Here is a 16,825-nt window from a genome sequence, read left to right on the forward strand (position 1 = left end):
AGTAGTAACCTTACAGGACACAAATATGGATTCAAGAGATTACATAATTTGAACTAAAATTTAGCAAGTGCTTATAGATTTAAGATTAAAAAAAGATAAGTTCCTCGTAATCTCCTCTTTTCGTTTTCCCTCCGCCAGGTATTGCGGTGGGAAGAGGAGATAACTAAAAGAGAACCCCAAGCAGGAGCCCACCCCGGTCCCGTCATGGCCTGTTGGGCACAGCCTGACAAGATCAGGAGTGGCGAGGCTGCGAAGGAGGGGCATGGGAAGCAGATCGGCGGTGCCCTAGTCACCACCTCCAGGACCAGCAAGAAGCCCCAGCTCGAGCACCGGTGGGATCAACCACCAAAGCTCAGCTAGAAGACTGCTGGAGGGGGGCGAATGCACCAAGGGAACATCCCTCCCCAGCTATCACCCGAAGAGACCGGGGATGATGGTGCCGGGGAGGGACGGGAAGAGCGGAAAGACGAGGTGGCAAGTCACTAGAAGGAGACGAAGGTGTTGGTGCCATCGTACTCCGACCTGACGCCCTGCCACCCGCCTTCTCCGTCTTCCCTCGTTTTCTCTCCATCACCATCGCTCCAGGGAGACATCGGGCCCCTAGCCCGACACCTTCCCCGAAGAAGCGACCAACGGCCAAGATGGCCAGGGGACTCGGGGTGCACCACTCCCCACCTTGGCGGGCAGGAAGGCGCTCCTTTCTTCAGCACCAGCCCCAGTTCCGCTAGGAGGGGCAATGCTGCGATTACCAACAACCCCGAGCCCTGCATCTTGGACGGGCATCGGGGGCTCCAAGAACCTGTTCACCAGGTCGACAGGCTGCAAAGGCTCATGACCAGGTCGACACTTACTGCACGGCCGGATGAGGCAGAGGAGACAAGCAATCCACCACAATGGGGGAGCTTGATATCTCCTGCACCACGGACAACTCGTCCACCGCACCCCCTCCGGACCTGGACCAGACTCACTCCACAAGCATCAACACGAGCATTCGACATCGCCAACCCCAAGCTACGGCCTGGGGACTGGCCCCGGGCTCTCCCTTTCGGCATGACCAGCAAAAAGCTGAGGATGTAGGAGCAGGGACGTGAGGATGAATACCTCCGCTCCTCCCCGCCCCTCCTCTTATAGGCGGGTCGGGGAAGAGAGCCGATCCCTCAACAGGTAACTGCCGCCCTCCTCCACCAATCCAAGAAGATCAGGCCCCTGCCTTGATGCTCTCCCGCACGCCTCCGTTACCTACCCCACTTGGTGCATGCAGCATACATGGCTAAGGATAAGGGCGTGGTGGGAAGAGTGAATTGGCAGTTACTCATCCGTGCGTTAAAGCCATTCGCGGGCCATTACAAGAGTGGCACCACCATGATTGGCATTACGCGAGCCATGGAAGAACCGAAGACCGGCCGGGGCTCAAGTTAATGAAGAAGTAAAGAAGATCTCAAGGGGGCAGCCAGTTCTACGCCCCTGCATGTGCACTGATTAGGGCCTACCACGACGACGCCCGGCAACGCATTCAGGCCAAGCCCGGGGGCTCTTGTCGGTGCAGCGAAACCTGGGTCCGTTGCCTAGACTGTGCACAGGCCCAAGAATGAGATTATAGCACCAAGATCAGATCAAAGCGCGAGGGATCAATTCTTTGAAGGATCAAAGTGCAGATCAAGAAGACTAAGACTAGCCAGAGAGACAAGATACCACTACAAGAAGAACCTCCCTTGACGGGCAAGCGAGCCTAGCGAAGTTGGGGTTACCCCGGAAGCGAGCCTCCAAGACCACCCCGGCAGGCCTACCGGGGCTCACAGAGGCAAACCACTCTGCCACACAACCTCACAGCGCGCACGTCGTCGATCAGTGCGGTGTCAAGCTCCTAAGTGACTAAGTGGCTGCTCCCTGCCACATGGCAGCCACTTCCTATAGTAAATGCCTCCAAGCAACACCCGTCCCGAGACATGTCAAGCAAGCAGGCGCGAAGCTGGCAAAACAGCCCGACAGGGCCTGCCGGGCAAGCTGTGATGTGACACTGAGCGGCGCATTTAATGCGCTCTGTCAGCCTGCAGAGTTATGTATAATAGCACTGCTTTCTATCTAATCAGTGTGTAAAAACTGATTTGCCAGCTTCGCTGGCCCCTTAATCTATAAAAGGAGGCCCATGGCAACCGTAGAAAGGATTCGGACCCCCGCACATTCATATGCGCGTAGCCACTCTTGCCATGGGGAAACCTTGTCGGGCAAGAGCGTTGCGTTTTTCCACTATTTTCCACCATAAATCCACCAAAGCAGGAGTAGGGTTTTACGCCTCGTGGCGGCCCGAACCTGGGTAAAACTGCCCTGTGATCTCTGTCGTGCTGTGTTACGCTTCTCCGCTCTTTGTGCATCATGCCCACCCCCCCGCCGATCCAAAAGGGGCTCATGGCCCCATAGGTGCCCGTGGTTTCCCACGACAGTGTGCTAACTTTCAATTAATTTACCACCTCTACTTATTATATGTGAAGTCATTACTCCCCATGGTATGAGCATATGAAGCATATATAATTTCGGATTTATGATATTCAATTCAGTCAACCATTTACTCATAGGATATAAGTGAAGCACGTGAGTAAATGACAAACTACTCCAAAAAGATATAAGTGGGGATCAATGAGTAGTTAAATAATTAAGTAGCTAATGACTCTCTCTCATAAAGAAAATTTAGATCTTAAGTACTTTATTCAAACATCAAGAAAAACAAAATAAAATGACATTCTAAGGATAGCACATATCATGTGAAGAAGCAAAAACTTAGGCTCAACCAAAATTGATCGATCATTGTTGAAGAAGAAAGGTGGGATGCCAACCAGGGCATCCCCAAGCTTAGATGCTTGAGACTTATTGAAATATTAACTAGGTTGTAGCGACCCGGCCTCAGACGGTCAAGTCTCTGTGCTTAAGTGTCATCCCTGGATCGATATTGCTGACACACATAGTACTCGAGGATTTATTGCAGAGTTCAATCACACACTTATTACATCGAGTGTCTCAAAATAGAGTACTTGTTACAATATTATGGCTGAAGGCCATCTAAATAACATAACTGCGGAAGCTTCGAAGATAAATGAGTCCATCCAACTCCACGGCAAAACTGAGTGCACGACAACGACCTAGCGCACCTTACTCTTCGTCTGAAAATTTTGAAACATGATACGTTGCAGCCGTGTAGGTCAGCACATGGAATATGCTGGCAAGATAACACTATAGAGCAATGAACAGAATAACAGCTATCACTACATGCATATATGGCTGGTGGAGGCTCTATGGTTATCATTTGCATAAAGCTAGTTTTTCCGTACAACAAAGGAATATATTTTATTTAACTAGAAAGTTTGTTGAAAATATTGAGAAGGTAACCCCAACTCCATCCCAAAATTAAAAATTCATAACCCGATAAATTAATTAAGTGAAGTGATGAGATCAACATGATAGTTCAAGTACCAAATACTCAAGATGTCCATAACCGGGGACACGGCTAACCATGCTTAGTTTATACACTCTGTAGAGGTTTGCGCACTTTTCCCCACAAGACTCGATCTCCTCCATCGAATTTCCTGCACTACATGCTGTTTGAGAAACGGATGAATGAAACACAGTCTTTCAGAAGCATTAACTCTTAACGACGGGTAGATAGTACCACCTACATCCCCTACATCTACTAGTCTACCACTGAAAGAGGTCACACAATATACTCAACTATGCCAGAGCCCATAATGGCTTGTGGCTGCACACGGAAGTTTCCAGCATGAATAACATCATGATCCCTTTGATCCTGGGTGGCAAACCATAGGATGATCACACGGGTTCCCCAGGATTTCCTTGGACAACTCTGGTATATCCCCAGGTGCCCACAACCAATCCACCCAGATGTGTATTAAAGTAGCCACCTTAAGTTTAAACCTTAGTTAACAATAACTCTTACATCTTTCATGAATTCTCTCAAACCAATCCACGTCTACGAGCATAGCATAGCGGTATAAGCATAACGTAGTAACACCCAAGGTTTGAATATAAGACAATAGGTTCTACCTCATCAACTACTTCCCAATACCCACATGTTATCAATTCCTATTCATGCAATGTTTGAGGGTTGAAAACTAATGCATAAAAACTGAGTAGTAATGGGATATGATCAAAGTATTACTCGCCTTGCTGACGATCGGGAAACCCCAAAGATTCGTAGTAGCAAGCCTCCCGGAAACTCTATCGTGAACAAACAATAGCATCCATAAACACTCAAGCATAAGTTGCAAAGGTAAAACCCAAAAGAAAAGATCTAAACTGAAAGTTCAAGTGAAGAGTTTCGATTTGCAAAAAGAATGAATCAAATCGGAGTTACGAAACTCAAACTACGATCAAAAGAAGTTCGAAATCAAATCTGCATGAAAATTTTAAATTTCCAAAATCATGTTAAAGTTGATTATCTGGTCATAGGGGAACGAGACGAAGATTTTGGCGTTGGTTTCACTGGATTTGGACAAACGAGCCAAAAGTAGCGAAGGTTTGAAGATCAGGGACTAATCTGCGATAAAAGTAATTACAGATAGGTTCCTAGCCGAAAATAAATCTAAAAAGAAAAATATATCGGACGAACGTCCGCTAACAGAGACTAACGAACAAATTCGTTCGCGAACAGAGAAGATCAGGTGAATGTTCGCTAATTAATGAACCCTAAAAAATAAAACCGATTTATGAAAATAAACTGAACTTAATAAAAAACCGGGCAATTTTTCTTCGGTTTTTACCGGTTCGGTGTGGGGAAACCGGCGGTGATAGCAGCGAACTCTAGCGTCGGCGGAACCGGCTCCGGCGGCTGCGAGGTGGGGCGGCGCGGGCGGCGGAGTGACGCGGGGTGGCGCGGTGGAGCGGTGCGGCGCAAGCGGCGGCTGGGGCAGGCGGCGGTGGTTGCGGCTGCTGCTGCTGCGGGAGGTGGGCGACGGTGATGAGGGAAAAGGGGGGTTGCGGCGGCTTATAAAGAGGGAGGGGGCGGGTCGGCTTAGGCGAGGGGGCGACGGAGGCGGGGCGGCGTCGGACTCCTTGCCGGAGTCCGGCTCGGGCACAGGCGGCGCGATGCGAGGGAAGGCGGCGGCGGCTGGGCCTTCGGCCCGGTCGGTCTGAAAGAATTTTTCTTTTAAATAATTTCGCCAAAATGGAAAAAATTCAGAATAAAATAAATAAAATTCCTAAAATCCCAAAAACAATTTTCACGGTCCTCTACTAATATTTAGGATGACATGAACATTTTTCTGGGCTAAAATGCAATTTTTCCCTAATTTACTCGAAAAATATTCAAATAAAACAAATATTTTTATTTAAAATTAAATTTCCATTATTTCCTCTGTTATGAAGAAGTCATATTATTGTAACATCCCAAATTTTCAATTTGGAATGTTATACATTAGATCATCATTGCATATCATATTTTATTGCATTTTGGCTAGATCCTAGAAATTCTACGCAACTCAAGGACCCACGGAGAGAGTTGGGGATTTCGTTATTTTCATGTTTCAGTTTTCTCGAATTTTGAAAATAGGATCATTTGATTTTATCTATTTTATCATCAATTATTCCAATTTTAGAAATAAGAGAGAGGGAATAAAATGACTTTCCCAAAATAAAGGAATATTGAGGATTTAATAAAAAAATCAAATAAGATTTTATTTTGGAGTTTTTCGCTATTTTATTTGAATTTAGGAAAAATACGCGTTTTTCAAATTTGCATTTAGGCTCCAAATAAATGTTCATCTTGTCCGGCTTTATTTTAGAAGTCGGGGAAAAATTTATTTCGGGATTTTTGGAGTCCGTTTAGTATTTCTTTTAATTGTTTTTTGCGCGAAATTATTTTAAAAAACGCGAACCGACTTTGGGCCGTGTTCGGCCAGGACTCCGCCTGGCCGGGCCTTTATAAGGCGCCGCCCCGAGCCCGTCAGCCCACCCGAGCCACGCGCCAACCCTAACCCAAACCGCCGCCCGCCGTCCCGCCGCCCGACGCTGGAGCCGCCGCCGCCGACCCGCCGGACGCCGCCGCCCGCCGGACTCCGCCGCGCCACCCGCCGGACCCCACCGCCCACGCCGGAGGTAGCCGCCGCCCCCGCGGCCGGCGGTTTTCCTCGAGAAAACCGTATGGTTTTTCCGCCGGTTTTTCATTCGGTTTTGTTAAAAAAACCTAGATATGTTTTTTTTCGGTTTCGTTTATTTAGCGGACGTTCGTCCGTACGTTCGTTTTAACGAACGATTTTCGTTTTTTTTTCGCAGACAGCGAACGTTCGTTCGTTAGCCTGTTCGTCCGTTTTTCTTTTTCTCGCATTTTCCACGATTATTTCTGATCGCGATTTCCGATCTGTTTTTCGTTCTAGTATAACTTTTCGCTCGTTTATCGGAATCAGGCGATTCAAGCGCCTAGAGTTTCGTCTCGAAACCCTCTTTATGTTTAACCAACTCAAACAAGTTTTTGATATTGCAAAATTTGACTTAGGTCCAGATTAGTAAACGAAGCTTGTTTCTTTCGCCGTTTGACTTTCGTTGCTTCGTTTGATTTGATTCTTTTTGCAAACCGGAGTTCTTAAGTTGAACTTTCTGGTTAGATCTCTTATTTGAGTTTTACCTGTGCATTAGACGAGTACTTATTGTATGCTTGTTTGTTTGCGATAGAGTACCCGGAGTGCGCCGCTTGCTACTTCGAATCCCTAGGTTTCACGGATCATCAGCAAGGCAAGTAACACTTTCATCATACCTCTTTTCATACCCAGTTTTATTACATTAGATCAATCCTCAAACAATTGAATGATTAGGATCTGATTAAATTGTAGGTTGGGAAGTAGCTGATGAGGTAGAACCTATTGCCCTGTTTATTACCATACCCTTGGGAGTTACTTCTACGTTTGCTTATGTTGTTATGCTATGCTAGTAGACGTGGATTGGGTGAGTGTATCCATGACAGATGTGAGATTTTTAATTAATGGTTCAATTTAAGGTGGCTACTTAAACACACATCTGGGTGGATTGAGGCACCTGGGTATTCCAGCGATTGCCTTTTTTTTATGGACCGCCACCCAGGCTCAAAGGGATCATGAGATTATTCATGCTAGAAACTTCCGTGTGCAGCCACAAGCTATTATGGGCTCTAGCATAGTTGATTAAGTTGTGTGAACTCTTACAGTGGTAGACTAGCAGATGTAGGGGTTGTAGGTGGTACTGTCTACCCGATCGTAAGGTGCAAACGCTTCTGAAAGACTATGTCTCGGTCATTCGTTTCTCAAACATCATGTAGTGCGAGAATCCCAACGGAGGAGATCGAGTCTTGTGGGGAAAAGTGCACAAACCTCTGTAGAGTGTATAAACTAATCATGGTTAGCCGTGTCCCCGGTTATGGACAACTTGAGTATCAAGTACTTGGATTATCATGTGAATCTCATCATGTTACTTTAATTAATTTTGTTGGGATTAATGTTGACACTTAATTGGGATTGAGATGGTGTCACCCATTCTCAATGTTTAACAACCACCAAGATAGTAAATAAAATTTATTCCTTTGCAGTACGGAAAAATTGGCTTTTCGCAAAACCGTAACCATAGAGCTTTCCACCAGCCAAATATGCATGTAGTATAGCATTATTCTGTTCATTACTCTCTATGTGTTACCTTGCCAGCATATTCCATGTGCTGACCCGTTTTCGGGCTGCAACGTTTCATGTTGCAGACTTTTCAGACGACGAGTAAGGTGCCTTAGGTCGTGGTTCTATACTCAGTGATGCCGTTGGAGTTGATGGACTCGCTTATCTTCCAAGTCTTCCGATGTTATCATTTTTAGATGGCCTTAAGCCATATTTATTGTATTAAGTTCTCTTTTGAGACATTCGATGTAATAAGTGTGTGATTGCTACTCTGTTATAAATCCTTCGAGTACTGTGCGTGTCAGCATTACTGATCCAGGGATGACACTGATGCACAGAGACTTGACTATCTGAGGTCTGGTCGCTACAATTATCTTCTCTCATTATTTATTTATTTTGAAATAATCAGAAAAATAATTTCAAATAAAAATCACTTTGATCCAATTTACCAATTTTGACAAATTCAAAATTGGATTTTATGTAAACCTCCAACTCTCTCAAATGGTCCTTGAGTTGCTTAAGGTCTCTAGGATCAAAATGTCCAAATAAAACCAATTCAAAATGCAAGGATCATGGATGCATATGATGACCTAATGATTAACATCCAAATTGAAAATTGGGATGTTATAAACCTACCCCCCTTAAGATGAATCTCGCCCTCGAGATTCGGGTTGGCTAGCAAATAGGTGTGGGTGGTCTTTCCATAGGTCTTCTTCTCGCTCCCAGGTGGCTTCTTCCTCGGTATGGTGGCTCCACTAAACTTTGCAAAATTTGAAGACCTTGATGCGTGTAACTCGGCTGGCAAACTCAAGAATCTTGACGGGTTTCTCCTCGTAGGTTAGGTCACTCTCCAACTGAATTTCTTCCCGGGGCACTGTATCTCTTAGAGGAATATCAGCCATCTCTGCATGTCACTTCTTCAACTGGGAAACATGAAACACATCATGAACTCCTGACAATCCTTTGGGTAACTCCAACTTGTAGGCCACTTCTCCCATACGTTCCAAAACTCGGTATGGTCCTACAAATCTAGGGGCTAACTTTCCTTTGACTCCAAATCGTTTAACTCCTCGGAGTGGTGACACCCAAAGATATGCTCTATCTCCGATTTCGTAGGTTACCTCCTTGCGTTTCGTATCGGCATAACTCTTCTTCCTGGACTGAGCTACCTTCAGTCTATCATGAATCAACTTAACCTTCTCTTCAGAATCTTTGATTAAATCTGGTCCGAACAACTGGCGGTCTCCGACTTCATCCCACATCAATGGTGTCCTGCACCTCCTTCCATACAAGGCTTCAAAAGGGGCCATCTTCAAACTAGCCTGGTAACTATTGTTATAAGAGAACTCTGCGTAAGGAAAATTATCATCCCAACTAGATCCATAATCTAGCGCACAAGCTCTCAACATGTCCTTCAGAATCTGATTGACTCTCTCGGCCTGTCCATCTGTCTGCGGATGAAAGGCTGTACTGAACTCTAGCCTGGTACCCAAAGTCTGGTGCAACTGATTCCAAAACTTCGAAGTAAACTATGATCCTCTATCTGATACGATGGTCCTCGGAACTCCATGCAGACATACGATTCTGGTCATATATATCTTGGCCAACTTCGCGCTCGTATAAGTGGTTTTAACGGGGATAAAGTGAGCCACTTTGGTCAAGCGATCTACTAATACCCAGATGGAGTCATACCCTGATCGGGTCCTGGGTAATCCGGTGATAAAATCCATGCCAAGTTTATCCCACTTCCATTCAGGTATCGGCATAGGCTGAAGTAATCTTGCTGGCTTCTGATGTTCTGCCTTAACTCTCTGACATACATCACATACCGCTACATACTCGGCAATATACTTCTTCATACCTGTCCACCAGAAACGTTCCTTCAAATCCAAATACATCTTGGTGTTTCTGGGGTGAATTGAGCATGGCGAGTCATGAGCTTCCTGAAGTATTAACTTCCTGATTTCTGCATCATTGGGTACATAAATACGGTCCTCAAACCATAAATTTTCGTGTTCATCCTCATGAAAACCTTTGGCTTTTCCTTTACTCATCTTCTCCTTTATCTCATCAATCTCCTTATCAACCTTCTGGGCTTCTCGAATCTTTCCCAGTAACGTAGACTGAACTTCCAAAGCTGCAACAAAACCTCTTGGAACTATCTCCAAACGAAGTTCCTTGAGATCGTCGGCCAATTCCTACGGTAATCCTCCGGTTACGAGAGTATTAACATAACTTTTGTGCCTTAAAGCGTCTGCTACAACATTGGCCTTTCCTGGATGATAATGTAGCTTCATATCATAATCCTTTATGAGCTCCAACCATCTCCTTTGCCTAAGATTCAACTCCTTCTGCGTGAAAATATACTTCAAGCTCTTATGATCCGTGTAAACATCACAATGGTTTCCAATAAGATAATGTCTCCAGGTCTTGAGCGCATGCACTACGGCTGCTAACTCCAAATCATGCGTGGCATATTTCAACTCATGAGGTCGAAGCTGTCGTGAGACATATGAAACAACTCTTCCGTATTGCATAATTACACCTCCAAGTCCCATTTCCATTCTTAGGGCCACTGTGGTTATGTGAACTCCTTCCATTGTGAGTGTGGCCTCCATGGTTATGATGGGTATGTCCTCCCAAGTTTGGGGTAAAACGAGGCTTCTGTTGAGCTCCAGAGTTGTACTTCCCTTGTCCATACTTCCGTTTGCGGTTCTCAATCTGCTGTTGCTTGCCTTCAATCATGAGGGCCCTATCTACCAACTCCTGGTAGTTGGCGAATGTTGCCACCATCAACTGCATACTCAGCTCGTCATTCAACCCCTCCATAAACTTCTCCTGCTTTGTAGCATCTGTGGCCACATCATCTAGGGCATAGCGAGCTAACTTGCTGAACTCATCCACGTACTGTGCCACAGTACGGTTCCCCTGGCGCAAGTTGCGAAACTCACGCTTCTTCATACTCATAGCTCCAGCAGAGACATGTGCAGTGCGGAATGCTTGCTGAAACTGATCCCAAGTGACATTGGCCACGGGGAAAGTGGCTGAGTAATCTCCCACCATGAAGCTACGGGTCCATCCAGTTGATGTGCGGCGAAACGTACCTTCTTAGCATCTGTGCAACCTACGGTGGTCAGCTCCCTTCCAATCTTGCGGAGCCAGTCATCTGCAATAATCGACTCGGTGCTACTACAGAACACCGGCGGATTCAACCTTAGGAAACGGGCTAAGTTGTCAACTGGGGGTGGTGGCAGTGGGTTGTTGTTGTTGTTGCCTTGGTTCTGGACTAGCAGCTACATCAAGGCATTCTGCTGTTGGATCAACTGAGTGAGCTCCAGTGGGAAAGCAAATGCGGGGTCACATCTCGGAGGCATCTGATAGGTTTAGAGGGGTGAGAACAGAATGGAATGAGGTCTAAAGAGATATCACTACCCATATGCACATGAGACAACACATTCATTTCACACCACTCAATTCAAACAAGATCATACAATCGGTCTAAGCTACCGTTACAAAATGCTTGGACTATTACAATATACATGGGAGAATTCTACTCATAATATGGTGGTCGACTAGAAATTTTGATCGGTGGATGACTCCATGATATCTGCTCCAGCTTTGTCTTCATAATCATCATCGATGTCGGGGTCGGAGTCGGTGTTGTCTAGTATGATGTAGTCTTCAAAACGGATGTCCATTCCAGGTGTGGGATCCCCCATGAATATTCCTAGCTTCTTCTTTAGTTCTTCATTCTTCTCCAGTAGTACTGCAATTTATTCTTCATATCCATAGCATGTAGACTTGAGTTCCTCCTCTAGCTCCATGTTCCGGGTCATCACCTTCTTCAGGTCTATCATATTGGCGCACATTTGGTTCTCCTGACGATGAATGTGCTGATTTAATTCATGTATGTAGGCTGCAATGGATTTGTCCTTCCTGGTGCAGATCATCTCCCATTGCTCATCTCGGTGTCCACATATCTGGTAGATGGTATCCTTAAGATCCTTGTTGTATACCTCGCCGATGCGTCCAATGGCGATGTGGGCGGCCATGCTCTTTCCAAGACTCCAAGTTGGTGCATCAAAGGAAAACTCGATGGGCTCGGTAATTGGTGTGAACGTCCTTCCTGGAACATGAACTCGTATCATCCAGCGCTCCTCTTCAGGTAGGGTGGTGGTGTAGGTCCCGGTGAAGCTTGGTATGCCGATGCTCAGGTACCTAGTGACTTCCTTCAAGTGTCATCCGAAAGGGGTGTCGTCATCCGGTTGAGTGAACTTGTTCCTTGAGTCCGCCATCTATAGAGTAGAAATGGAGAAGAGTCAGAAGTGAGTAGAGAAGAGTATCCAGTGGCTTTTCCTAGTGGTCGCGTCCTACAGTCAGCGTGTTCTCTAATACCATCTTGTAGCGACCCAACCTCAGACGGTCAAGTCTCTGTGCTTAAGTGTCATCCCTGGATCGGTATTGCTGACACACACAGTACTCGAGGATTTATTGCAGAGTTCAATCACACACTTATTACATCGAGTGTCTCAAAATAGAGTACTTGTTACAATAACATGGCTGAAGGCCATCTAAATAAGATAACTGCGGAAGGTTCGAAGATAAATGAGTCCATCCAACTCCACGGCAAAACTGAGTGCACGACAACGACCTAGCGCACCTTACTCTTCGTCTGAAAATACTGCAACATGATATGTTGCAGCCGTGTAGGTCAGCACATGGAATATGCTGGCAAGATAACACTATAGAACAATGAAGAGAATAACAGCTATCACTACATGCATATATGGCTGGTGGAGGCTCTATGGTTATCATTTGCATAAAGCTAGTTTTTCCCTACAACAAAGGAATATATTTTATTTAACTACAAAGTTTGTTGAAAATATTGAGAAGGTAACCCCAACTCAATCCCAAAATTAAAAATTAATAACCCGACAAATTAATTAAGTAAAGTGATGAGATCAACATAATAATTCAAGTACCAGATACTCAAGATGTCCATAACCGGGGACACGGCTAACCATGATTAGTTTACACACTCTGCAGAGGTTTGCGCACTTTTCCCCACAAGACTCGATCTCCTCCGTTGAATTTCTCGCACTACATGATCTTTGAGAAACGGATGACCGAGACACAGTCTTTCAGAAGCATTAACTCTTTACGATGGGTAGACAGTACCACCTACATCCCCTAAATCTACTAGTCTACCACTGAAAGAGGTCACACAACATACTCAACTATGCCAGAGCCCATAATGGCATGTGGCTGCACACGGAAGTTTCCAGCATGAATAACATTATGATCCCTTTGAGCCTAGGTGACAAACCATAGGATGATCACACGGGTTCCCCGGGATCTCCTTGGACAACACTGGTATATCCCCAGGTGCCCACAACCAATCCACCCAGATGTGTATTATAGTAGCCATGTTAAGTTTAAACCTTAGTGAACAATAACTCTCACATATTTCATGAATTCTCTCAAACCAATCCACGTCTACGAGCATAGCATAGCGGTATAAGCATAACGTAGTAACACCCAAGGTTTGAATATAAGACAATAGGTTCTACCTCATCAAGTGTTTGAGGGTTGAAAACTAATGCATAAAAACTAGGTAGTAAAGGGATATGATCAAAGTGTTACTTGCCTTGCTGACGATCGGAAAACCCTAGAGATTCGTAGTAGCAAGCCTCGCACTCCGGAAACTCTATCATGAACAAACAATAGCATACATAAACACTCAAGCATAATATGCAAAGGTAAAACCCAAAAGAAAAGATCTAAACAGAAAGTTCAAGTGAAGAGTTTCGATTTGCAAAAAGAATGAACTAAATCGGAGTTACGAAACTCAAACTACGATCAAAAGAAGTTCCAACTCAAATCTGCTTGAAAACAAATTTTAAATTTCCAAAATCATGTTCAAGTTAATTATCTGGACAGAGAGGAACGAGACGAAGATTTTGGCGTTGGTTTCACTGGATTTGGACAAACGAGCAAAAAGTAGCGAAGGTTTGAAGATCAGGGAATATCTTCGATAAAAGTAATTACGGATAGGTCATTGGCCGAAAATAAAACTAAAAATAAAAATATATTGGACGAACGTCCGCTAACAGAGACTAAGGAACACATTCGTTCGCGAACAGAGAAGATCGGGTGAACGTTCACTAATTAACGAACCCTAAAAAACCGATCTATAGAAACAAATCAAACTTAATAAAAAACGCGCGGTTTCTCTTTGGTTTTTACCGGTTTGGTGTGGGAAAAGCGGCGGCGGCGGCGGCGAACTCCGGCTCCGGCGGCTGCGAGGTGGGGCGGCGCGGGCGACGGAGTGGCGCGGGGTGGCGCAGTGGAGCGGCGCGGGCGGCGGCGCGGCGCAAGCGGCGGTTGCGGCAGGCGGCGGGGTGGCGGCGGCGCGGCCGCTGCAGGCGGCGGTGGCTACAGCTGCGGCTGCTGCGAGAGGCGGGCGGCGGCGATGAAGGAAAAGGGGGGTGCGGCGGCTTATAAAGGGGGTGGGGCGGAATCGGCTTGGGCGAGGGGGCGACGGAGGCGGGGCGTTGGACTCCTTGCCGGAGTCCGGCTCGGGCACGGGTGGCGCGGCGCGAGGGAACGCGGCGGCGGCTGGGCCGGCTGGGCCTTCGGGCCGGTCGGTCCGAAAGAATTTTATTTTTTCAAAAAATCACCGAAACGGAAAAAAATTCAAAATAAAATAAATAGTAAAAAATTCCTAAAATCCCAAAAACAATTTTCATGGTCCTCTACTAATATTTAGGAGAGCATGAACATTTTTCTGGGCTAAAATGCAATTTTTAAAAATGCAATTTACTCGAATAAAATCTCAAATAAAATTCAAATAAAACAAATATTTTTATTTAAAATTAAATTTCCATTATTTCCTCTATTTTGAAGAAGTTATATTATCTTCTCTCATTATTTTATTTATTTTGAAATATTATCAGAAAAATAATTTCAAATAAAAATCACTTTGATCCAATTTACCAATTTTGAAAAATTCAAAAATGGATTTTATGTAAACCTCCAACTCTCTCAAATGGTCCTTGAGTTGCTTAAGGTCTCTAGGATCAAAATGTCCAAATAAAACCAATTCAAAATGCAAGAATCATGGATGCATATGATGACCTAGTGATTAACATCCAAATTGAAAATTGGGATGTTACATAGGTATGCCTTGGGCATCCCCAAGCTTGAGCTCTTGTGTCTCCTTAATTCCTCTCATATCACGGTTTCCCTACTTCTGAAAAACTTCATCCACACAAAACTCAACAAGAACTCGTGAGATAGTTAGTATAAATCCATGCAAAACCTTATCATTCTCTACTGTAGAAAATCACTAAAATTATAATTTGACTATGCATACTAATTGCCTCTGCATATTTAATACTCCTATCCTCAAATAGAATCATTAAACAAGCAAACATATGCAAACAATGCAAACAGAAGAGCAATCTGTCTAAACAGGACAGTCTGTAAAGAATGCAAGAGGAATCATACTTCCCTAACTCTAAAACTTCGGAAAAATTACCACACTATAGAATTTTTTTTACTCCTTGTAAACATTTCAAGATTTTATCACGTTCTGACTTTCTAGAAGAATTCAGACAATGATAGAAACAATTCTTTTTTCAAAACAGCAACGTATAGACTTGTAAAATAAGCATGGTAAAGGCTATACTTGACCTTATTATTGAAATAAAAGATGGAAAACATTATTCTAACTAGCATCAAGCAAATCAAACTAAAATAAAATGACACTCCAAGCAAAACTCATATCATGTGACGAATAAAAATATAGCTCCAAGTGAGGTTACCGATAATGTTGAAGACCAAATAAGGGATGCCTTCCGGGGCATCCCCAAGCTTAGTTGCTTGGGTATTCCTGGAATATTACCCTGGGGTACCTTGGGAATCCCCAAGCTTAGGGTCTTTCCGCTTCTTATTCTCCTCATATCGATATCTCACCCAAAACTTGAAAACTTCAATCACACAAAACTTAACGGAACTTCGTGAGATTGGTTAGTATGATAAATACAAATTATTCACTTTGGTACTGTCAAGATGAGATTCCTAATAGTTTCCACATAATTCCTACTGTAATCTATCATTTCCACAATATATATTACTTAATATAAGCTATGGAAACACTAAAACAAGCAAACTATTCATTGAAAACAGAATCTGTCAAAAACAGAACAGTCTGTAATGATCTGGTCAAAACCCATACTTCTGCAACCTTAAAAATTCTGAAAAAATAGGAAAGCGTAGGAAATTTTTATATCAATCATGTGTAAAAAATTCAGATCAAAAGCTCGTTCCAGTGAATTTTCAAAATTCCTAGACTGAGAGCAAAAGTTTCTGTTTTTGCACAGAATCAAGTCAACTATCATCCACAATATCCCAAAGGCTTTACTTGGCACTTTATAGAAGAAAAAGCTATAAACCATGATTACTACAGTATCTTGATGATGTGAACACACTAAAATAGTAGTGGTAAATGTTGGGTTGTCTTTCTAGCTAGGCATGATGATGTCAATGATGCTCACATAAAAGATAAGAGTTGAAACATAACGGGAGCATCATGAAGCATATGACTAGCACATTTAAGACTAACCCACTTCCTATGCATAAGGATTTTGTGAGCAAACAATTTATGGGAACAAGAATCAACTAGCATAGGAAGGAAAGAAAGGCAAAACTTCAAGATTTTCGACACATAGAGAGGAAACTTGGTATTATGAAGATATGTAAAAGCATATGTTCCACTCCCATAATAATTTTCAGTAGCATCATGAATGAATTCAACAATATAACTATCACATAAAGCATTCTTTTCATAATCCACAAGCATAGAAATTTTACTACTCACCACATAAGCAAATTCAACAAAATAACTATCATGGGAGGCATAATCCAATTGAAAATTAAAATCATGATGACGAGTTTCATGGTTATCATTACTCTTTATAGCATACATGTCATCACAATAATCATCATAGATAGCAACTTTGTTCTCATAATTAATTGAAACACCTTCCAAAATAGTGGATTCATCACTAAATAAAGTCATGACCTCTCCAAATCCACATTCATCATTATTACAATAAGATTCAACACCCACCAAAATAGTGGGATCATTAGTACCTAGAGTTGACCCTCTTCCAAACCCACTTTCA

This window comes from Triticum aestivum, chromosome 6D (assembly GCF_018294505.1).
Source record: "Triticum aestivum cultivar Chinese Spring chromosome 6D, IWGSC CS RefSeq v2.1, whole genome shotgun sequence".
Classification (NCBI taxonomy): Eukaryota; Viridiplantae; Streptophyta; class Magnoliopsida; order Poales; family Poaceae; genus Triticum; species Triticum aestivum.